Source organism: Vigna umbellata, chromosome 1 (assembly GCF_029865625.1).
Source record: "Vigna umbellata cultivar VRB3 chromosome 1, Vumbellata_1.0, whole genome shotgun sequence".
In the NCBI taxonomy this organism is placed as follows: domain Eukaryota; kingdom Viridiplantae; phylum Streptophyta; class Magnoliopsida; order Fabales; family Fabaceae; genus Vigna; species Vigna umbellata.
This window is the reverse complement of record NC_142165.1, coordinates 70,734,829-70,744,209: the sequence shown is the minus strand read 5'-3', so window position 1 is coordinate 70,744,209 and position 9,381 is coordinate 70,734,829. Positions and strand designations below refer to the sequence as shown.

The following is a 9,381-nucleotide window of genomic DNA, read 5'->3' as shown; positions in this document are numbered from 1 at the left end:
CTTACCATTTTATATTACTTGTACAATTTGGTACACTTGTCAATCCATCAACATTGGCGTTCGAGGAAGACGAAACTATTCACTCTCTATAATATTTTTTTAACCTAATCAAATGTTACTACCTCGGTTCATTAGAAAACCGGGGTAATAGAGGGGATACAACCTCGGTTCCCAACTTAACCGAGGCCTATTCTCCTAAAAAAAATTTAAAATTGATCTGAATTGGAAATTTTGAAATTGTTTTCAACCTTTATGCCGCGGTTCCCTGCCTAACTGCGACCTATTTTCTTAAATATTTAAAATTTGTTCAGATTAGGGAATAGGCCGCGGTTCCCCTAAGAACCGAGGCCTATTCCCTGACAGCCTGACTCCAAATTTATTTCAGGACTGACTTGGCAGGAATGTCAGAATTTTGCAGGGACAATAGGTCGTGGTTCCCCTCAGAACCGAGGCCTATTCCCCTGCAAATTTATTTTAGGACTAACTTGGCGGGAATGTCAGAATTTTGTTGGGACAATAGGCCGCAGTTTCCCTCAGAATCGAGGCCTATTCCCTGCAAATTTATTTCAGGACTGACTTGGAGGGAATGTCAGAATTTTTGCAAGGACAATAGGTCGCGGTTCCCCTCAGAACCGAGGCTGAAAGACATATACTGCCGCGATTCTGTTGCAACCGAGGTCTATACTGTCGATATAATTTCAAAAATGCCACTGCGCAATATTATGCTTTGGGTTCTGGTGAACCGATGCATAATGTGCATGGTAATAAATCAATTTTTTACTAGTGAAAGCAACTATCAACTATATATTTATAATATTATATATAATGCTTCTTATATTTAGGATAAAAAATATTCTCACTTATTTTTTTTTAAATTAACTCATATTTACTAAAAATTATAAAATAATATTAAACTTATTTAAAATAATAATATTTTCTAAAATTTTCTTAACTATAATATATATATATATATATATATATATATATATATATATATAATGACAGTTGGAATTTTAATTTTGAGACTAAACTCTTCCTATATTCATAAAAGGAATTATTTATACCATTTGTTATTTACAAATGAAAATAATTAAGGTATTTTTGTAATGATTTAGAAAATAATATTTTAGAATAGATGACACTTTAAAAGAGACTTAATTATTTCTAATATTAAGAAAATTTAATATAAATATTTTTGTTATAAATGATTTTTATTATTTTAAAAGACACAATTTTTCTATAAACTAATACATTTGTCTATCTTATCTCGTTCCTAGTCCATTTGATTGAAGATTAAGACAATAGGAGTGATCATTTTGTGATAAACTGTTCAATTTGGATCAATCAATTTCTTTAATAGTGTAAGTCGAGTTTTTTTGTCATTTTCTCTTGATCCAATCTGTTTTGTTCTTGCATGCAGTCCTCTTTTGGTCGTATGTGTCATTTAAGTTATTAATATGAGTCTATTGATCAATATGCCTTGATTTTTGTGATATTTTTATTTGGAGATAGAATAACGTGTAGAGTTAAAAGTTTTTTTGAGAATTTATATATGTTGAGATTTTTACAAGTGAATGAAGCTAATTCTCGCATTTAATTTGTGTTTTTATTGAAATAGTTGGTTGTGATTTTATATGTTGTGAACTTAGCACTTAGAATTTTGCTTAGGTACTACACTTTATTTGCTAAATCTGTCATATAAGATATAATTAGGTGATGCTAAATTGTGTTGTTTGATGTGTTTGGTGTAAGACAAAAAGAAAAATATTTTCATGAGATAAAATAAATAATACATAATAATATATATTAAAATTACTATTATTATATTAAAATGTTGTTGATAGTTTGTTTGGTTAAAAGCCTTTTTTTTTAAGGTGAGATATTGGTTCAAGTCTTACATTTATGTTTACTTTTTTAATTACGTGTAGAAATGTGAAAAGCTCCTATAAAATGGTAAGTAGGACAAAGAGATGCAGTTATATATGTGGAGACTGGACTTTAAGGTGACATACTCTAAATGCATTTATAGAATATACTCTTTGTATAATTGGTGTTATGATATGAGTTTAAAACTTATTTTTTTTATTTGTATAATTGGTGTTATTATTTGAGTTTAAAACTCATTTTTTTATGTAGATAATTGGATTTTAGTTTTCCGTGGAGATCTAATAGTATTATATAATTATAGATATAATGGTTATTTAAAAATTTGTGTGCTAATATAATGTGAAAGAATTGGTGGATAATGTGCAATATATACGTGAGTTATCCTGGTTGAATGAAAAAAAATCACGTGGTTATAGTGCGTTAAAAGGTTAGACTCTTGAAAGCATTTGTTTTTTTTTGGGTAAAGCGGATAATAATGATAGGTAGTGATAAAATTTTTATTTGTTTTTTTAGTATGAGTTTTAAAGGGACTTATAATAAAAAAAACTATATATATATATATATATATATATATATATATATATATATATATATATATATATATATATATATATATATATATATATATAGGTAGTAGTGTATTTATGGGGCCAATGTATCATGTAAGTTTTCTCTGACTTCACGTGGTTAGACGGAAAGAGTTTCCATTCCATCCTATAAATCTTCCAAAGGAACTGCTGGTTTTCCTTTACCAGGCCATGAGAGTTTTCTTGAAAATAATGATTCTATCAAAATGTTACAAACTGCAATGCAGGCTTACCAATTGGTGGTCAGTTTTAAACGATATGGAGCATATATGTGTTTAAAATAATGTCTTTAAACTGTGAGAGAGAGAGAGAGTACATGAGAGAATGGCAACTTCAGAAGAAGATTGCTTGGAATAACTGATTAAGAAATATATTAGAAATTTTTATATTGTAAAACAACACATCAACATGGACAGAAACCTTTTCAGGAAATTTTGCTTTCAGAAACCTTTTCAGGACCATTTTCTTCTCTGCACTTCTTTGAGAAGTCAACACACCAACATACAGGATCAGCCACTGAAACAGTATGCAACTGGTATATTGAACACATAATAAAGAATGTTTTAGGTGTACTAAGTCAGGGGTGCAGGGTGTTATTTTAATTGTATATTGCATGTATAATGATGCGAGTTTAACTTATGTGGTTGTTTGATAATATGAAATGAAATGTGTTATTACGAATATAATGCCTGCATATATGATGTGATGGTGCAGATGAGAAGCATGAGTCTAGCAAGAGGTGGGGGAGCTTTAGGAGTTGACTCTAAAGACTTTAGTTGTGATATCTAGGAGAGTAACAAGAATTGGTGTATCTCGACCAAAGGTGAGGGGCCTCTGGGAGCTAACCTTGAGGGGGCTCCAGAGCTGACTTTGAAGACTCTAGTTGTGGTTTTTGAGAAAGCAGTAGGGAGTGATGCGTCTCGATCAAAGGTGAGGTGGTTTTGGGAGATGACCTTGAGGACTCCAACTGTTGTCTCTATGAGAGCAGCAAAGAGTGCTAAACTCGACGTAGTTGTATTGGAGGTGAACTTTGTCAGGGAAGCTTTCTACCTGTGATGATTGTATGACTTCTGTTATACATGAAAAAATATTGTAGATGGTGGTTCAAATGCACAATAATGAGGAACTTGGAGATTTATTTGAGGATGCATTTTCTTTTATTTTAGATGTATTTTGGATAAATTTTAATTAATGAATATTTATAGGCCAAAAAGTTTAAGTAAGTACTAAAAGAGCTCATAAATAAGGTATTTATAGGCCAAGGTTCGAGAAAGGGCCTAAAGCTCAAGAGTTAGCTTCCAACTACTAGAGATAATCGATTATTTTAACTAATAATTAATTATTCTAAAAAATTAAAAATATTTTTTTCTTGAGATAATTGATTATCCCAAGTGATAGTTGATTATCCAAAAAATTATACGAGTTTTTTTTCCTAAGATAATCAATTATCCCAAGTGTTAATCGATTATCTGTGAACCTTTAGCAAATTGTGTTTTTCGAGGATAATCGATTATCACCTGTGATAATCAATTATCTGCAAATAAAAATGTTTCTAATGTTTCTTGGGATAATCGATTATCCCAAGTGATAATCGATTATTCTAGTAATTGTTCTAAAAATAGAGCATTTTATTTATCATGTGAGTTCTCTACTCTAATCACTACAAGAAATATTAGAATTATATACGGATTATTATATACGAATATAAATCCGTATATAATTTAAATATTTTATACGGATATTATATACGGATTTTAAAAAAAAATTACATACAAATATTATATATGAATTTTCCATATAAAGTAGGTGCGTGACGGCGGGAAAATTTCATAAGATATATCCCAATGTAATTTCCATTAACCGTATGTAAGTAGAATAAAATATGTTATATACGGATTTCAAAAATAATTTAAAAAAAATGTATTTTTGATTAATTAGAAGTTGAAACCTATAATTCACTCTTTGCTATCCCTCTCGAACCGTCGAGCTACTCTCTCTGAAAACCTCGAGCTATGTCTCTCCTCGAACCCTCGAGTCCTTTCTCTCTCGAACCCTGGAGCTCTCGCCGTCCCTCTCTCGAGCCGTCTTCGCTCTCCCTGTCCCTCTCTCCAGCCCTCTTCACAGTCCCTGTCCGTCGTGCTCTGCTTCTGTGTCCTCTCTCTCTCTGTCGAAGTGTCCGTCGTGTTCCGCCATTCACCAAGGAATCTCCTTGTTCGTCGGGTGTCGTAGTTGGACGCTGAAGGAGTATCTTCATCTGGTAAGTAAACCCTAATCCTAATGCTTAGTAATCGATGAAATCGTTAATCGCGAACCCTAATCTTTTTCGTTTTTTGTTTTATTTGACACATTTGTGGTTGGTCTCGCAAGCCGTGGTTGGAGTGTTAGGAAGCATCGATTGAGGCTAGTGTTTGGCGGTTTAAGAAGATTGTCAGTGGTATGTAGAACTGAGACATATACCATTTGATTATGAAGGCCCTTAGTGAAGGAACCAAAGGTGAGTGAGTTCCTTTGCCTTTTGAAGTTTCTTAGATGCAGAAAAAATTGTTTGTACTGTGTTCTTTTGCTTCATTTGCTTAATAATATGTTGTTATGGGTTTTGCTTCTTCTGCCAGATTTAGATCCATCGTGGTGATATAACCGCCTTTGGTTATTTGCCTGTATAGAGAAATTGAATGCTTTTCTAATGTTTATGACGCAATGCGTTTGTAATTAATGAGTGTATTAATTTTTTTTTATAATAAAAATTATATGCTTTGGCCTGCAATGGATTGTGTAGTTCACTGTTGATGGGGATCCGTTAATTACTCAGTTTGATTCTTTGTGATGCGTGTGCAGGGGACTCTATTGTTGGGATGCAGGGGACTCTATTGTTGTTGCCATGTCCTTTTCCCACATGCTTAACTTGGCCAAATTGGCTGAAGAGGTCCAGATTTCTCGTCGTCGAAGGAACAAGGTGAAGAAAGGAGATTTTACAGATGAGAACAATGCAACTACAGAATCAAACATTGAAGAAACTCTCAAGAAACTTGTATTTGGCTTGAAGAAGTCTCCTTAGGAAGTTTTTGATGCATTGGAAAACCAGACTGTTGATCTGGTTCTTACTACTCATCCTACTCAATCAATTCGTAGATCTTTGCATCAAAAGCACGCAAGGTTTGTTACAAAAGTATAATGTTTTTCAGCTTCATAATTCAATTTTATATTTCCTTTGTTTAAGTTGGTTCAGGACACCAAAATTGAGCTTTCTGGTTTTGATCTGCATTGTAGGATAAGGAATTCTGTCTAAATTTTATGCCAAAGACATAACTCCTGATGATAAGCAGGAGCTTGATGATGCCTTGCTAAGGGAGGTAAGTATCAAAACACTAGGATTATCTTCGTTGGTTTAGCAAACTGCATTAACCACGACTTTGTTTGGAGTTTATTCTGCAGAAGAAGAAATGTTCAAGGTGAAAAGAAACAAAGGCTTCGTTGAAGTTTTATTCTTAACCTCTATAGGTTAATGCTGTTGAAGTTTTTATGAGGGATGTTAAAACAAGTGATGGGGCTTATTATCTAGCACTCAAGGTATCCAAATCCAAGATGCATCGTGATTTTTGGGGTTTTTAAGAAAACTATGGCTATCGCTATGCACATATAATTAACTTCATCTGTTGTTTTTATTTTGAAGGTTGGATCCCAATGCACAAAGGTAGGATCTGATAAATAGTAATGACATGATTCCTTTTACAATAGCTTGTTTGAGGAGGAACTTACACAAGTACAAGATTACAACTTTGACCACCCTGGTAGTTCAATTCTTGGTCATTTCTAACATTCTGTTCATATTAAAGTATAATGGAATGTTCTATGGCCTTGTCTCTTTTATTAATTTGCATTTTTTTAAATTTTGAGAATGAGGCAAAACATTTGTTCATTTTCATGTTTTTGTTATTCTAGTAAATTAATTATGAACTCGTTAACTAAAGCTACATGTTAGTGAATTAAAACATTAGTTAATGATAATGCATTGACAGTGTAAAATAGTTTTCTAGTCTTTTCATTCATTGCAGAGTGAAGGAGAAAACATGAAGGCCGTGTGGAGCCCTGATGCCAAATTAGTTGTTATTCTTGTAAGTTTGCTAGTCTTTTGATACATGATAAGATATATTCTATGAATGACCAACTTTACATTCTAAGTAGAAATCTTCAAGTCATATTCATCTTCCTTATACATCTATATTTTCGGTTTGCAGACATCTACCTTCTTTCTTTCTTCATAGTTTCAAAGTCCAGTTCTCAGATAAAAGAATACACACTGGTGGTAGACAATCCTCTGCTTTCTACCTAGCTATAATTTCTCTTCTGCTTACAGAGCAAGTTCCTTTTGCAGTAAAGGATTTGTATGTGTGAGTTTCCTTCTCGTTTTAATTTTATAATTTTCTTCATCTATATGAGATGAATCAAATTGATTGAATAAAACTATTAAACTACTACTGGTATGTATTGTGGAATGTGAATTGAATAGGATTTTTTCTTAGTAATTAAAATTATATATCGTCCTTTTTATGAAATTATGTTTCAAGAACTAAATTAGTTTAAAGAACTAAATTATGTTTCAAGAACTAAATTAGTTTAAAGTAAAAATATAAAGCAGCACCTAAAACTTAGAAGTTTTACTACTGGTATGTATTGTGGAATGTGAATTGAATAGGATTTTTTCTTAGTAATTAAAATTATATATCGTCCTTTTTATGAAATTATGTTTCAAGAACTAAATTAGTTTAAAGAACTAAATTATGTTTCAAGAACTAAATTAGTTTAAAGTAAAAATATAAAGCAGCACCTAAAACTTAGAAGTTTCTCTCATCTGATACAACTTTTTCTTTTAATATTTCATTAAAAACTGATAGATTTTTGCATGTGATTGATAGAGTTTATAAATAAAACCTGGTCACAAAACTCTGTGAGTGAACAAATATTACTCATAGATATAGTTTGACATGTTAGTGATGCTTCTTACTCCTTGAAATCCTTCATTCTTAATGACGAAATACATATATGTTAGCTACTGTTCTGTTTGACCCTTACATTATCATAATGTCAGGTTCCATAGTCTAACCACATTCTTTGATAGAATTGAATTCTATCTTATTTATAATAATTGACTTGGATATTTGAGGTAATCCTTGCTAATAATTAAATGCAACATTGATGGCCACGACAGCGTAATGGAAGATTGACTTCACACTATAAAGTCCTCTTCTTCTTTCCTTTTTCAAATGTTTTAGGAAATATTTTTACTTTTAGGTGCAAATTAGAGTTTAGTTAATATTCAACTCTATATTGTATATATTGTACAAGGGCCGGTTTGTTTTGAACTCTATTTATAGTCTTTTAATAAAAAAATTTATGTTTTAATTATTTGTTTTAAGCATAATTATATATTATAAATTCTTTACATTTGTTGAAAGTTGAAACTAATAGCAATAACTTTATATAATATTGTATTTATCTTTAGTCTATAACATGCATTTCCTTCTTAGTCTATAACATTATGCATTTTCCCTTTAAAATCTTGCAACTTTAAAGGAGCACATTTCATAGTCTTTAGTTACATTTGTGAATATTGTCTTTGTATAATACGTCATGTCTCAAGAGTGTTCAAGTAATGTGGTCTATTTTATATTTGCAGGTGTTAGAATTTTTTAACAGTCGCATGGATGCCCAAAGAATGGATGGTGGATGGTCAGTCAATGAAGTACTCCAAGTGGTAATTGTAAACTGTTTGGTTCACTTTTTTTTCAAAATATTAGAGTTCTAAAAACAAAGTAAAAGTCGTTTTGCAGCTTTGTTTCTCCATACAACATTGCTTCAATTATTTTTAAATGAGAGAAAAAAGGAGGCTAGAATGTGCAACTTATTTCTAAAAACTACTTCAGTCAGTTTTCCTTTTCTTGTCTAAAACCCACTTTATCCCTGCCTTTCTTTTATGATCAGCTCCCTAATTCGGAAGAGTTTTTCACCATTTTTTTAAGTAGAAGAAAAACTAGGAAAAAAGCTAAGTCAAGCAATACTAGTAAGGTCTTGTCTGCTGCCATTATTTCAAGTGATAGAACTTATTCCTGTCACATTTGTGTAATGCATAATTCTAGCTACATTTCCTTTAATTCCTAAGCAACTTAATTGTTACTTGTCAGTAAAGAACCTAATTTGCACCAGCCATTCTCTTTGACCGATGAAAAAAATAATGGAAGAATTAGTTTTTTATGGTATATGATTTGTTGCTTTTGTTTCTTCTGCATAGGTTTGACACACTTATACATTAACTTGGATTATTGTCTTCAATGACAAAATTCACTGTGTTGCAGAAACTTGACAATGAGATGGAAGGAAATACATTCCAAAACAGTGACTTTGACGAAGTCTGAGTATCAGCTTGATCCGTTGCCAAGTACTCCAATTATGTTTGTGAATATTTGTATAGATAAATTAGTTACAAAAATGTAATGTTCTCATTCTTTTTTGTTCATAAATTGAGTGTAATCCTGAAGATGAAAGTGGTTTGAGATATCCATGTAATGAATAAATGATGATGCTAACATGTCATCTATGTTATGTCAGTTTATACAAGTTTGCCATCACTTGCACTTCATTTTATGATTTTGTAGTAGTTTTATGATAAAGGCAAATCATCTTGGTATATCTTGATTTAGTTATTTAATATGTAAAAAAATAATAATTATGTTGTAATGTCAAAGAAGATCAATTTGTCCTTAAATTATACAAAATATGATTGAGATATTTTTTACATATCTAACAACTAAATTATAATTTTTACTTTTACCAAAACTTTTTAATCACTATATTATCACCCATTTATATTGTAAGTTTCTTTGTTTTAAAGCTTTTTATTTTTACAATTAAA

At 31.2% G+C, this 9,381-nt stretch overlaps 1 long non-coding RNA gene across 2 annotated transcripts; it reads left to right on the top strand.

The window, feature by feature from the left end:
* Window positions 1-5,559: 5,559 nt before the first annotated feature.
* On the top strand, window positions 5,560-9,101 carry LOC124837118 (uncharacterized). Of its 2 annotated transcripts, XR_015785931.1 has the most exons (8): window positions 5,571-5,627; window positions 5,742-5,824; window positions 5,907-6,041; window positions 6,145-6,262; window positions 6,527-6,586; window positions 6,710-6,862; window positions 8,149-8,226; window positions 8,825-9,101. It is a non-coding gene; the product is annotated as an uncharacterized LOC124837118 (long non-coding RNA). The 2 variants fall into 2 exon arrangements; XR_015785930.1 differs by having other exon boundaries at window positions 5,560-5,627; window positions 5,742-6,041.
* Window positions 9,102-9,381: the final 280 nt, after the last annotated feature.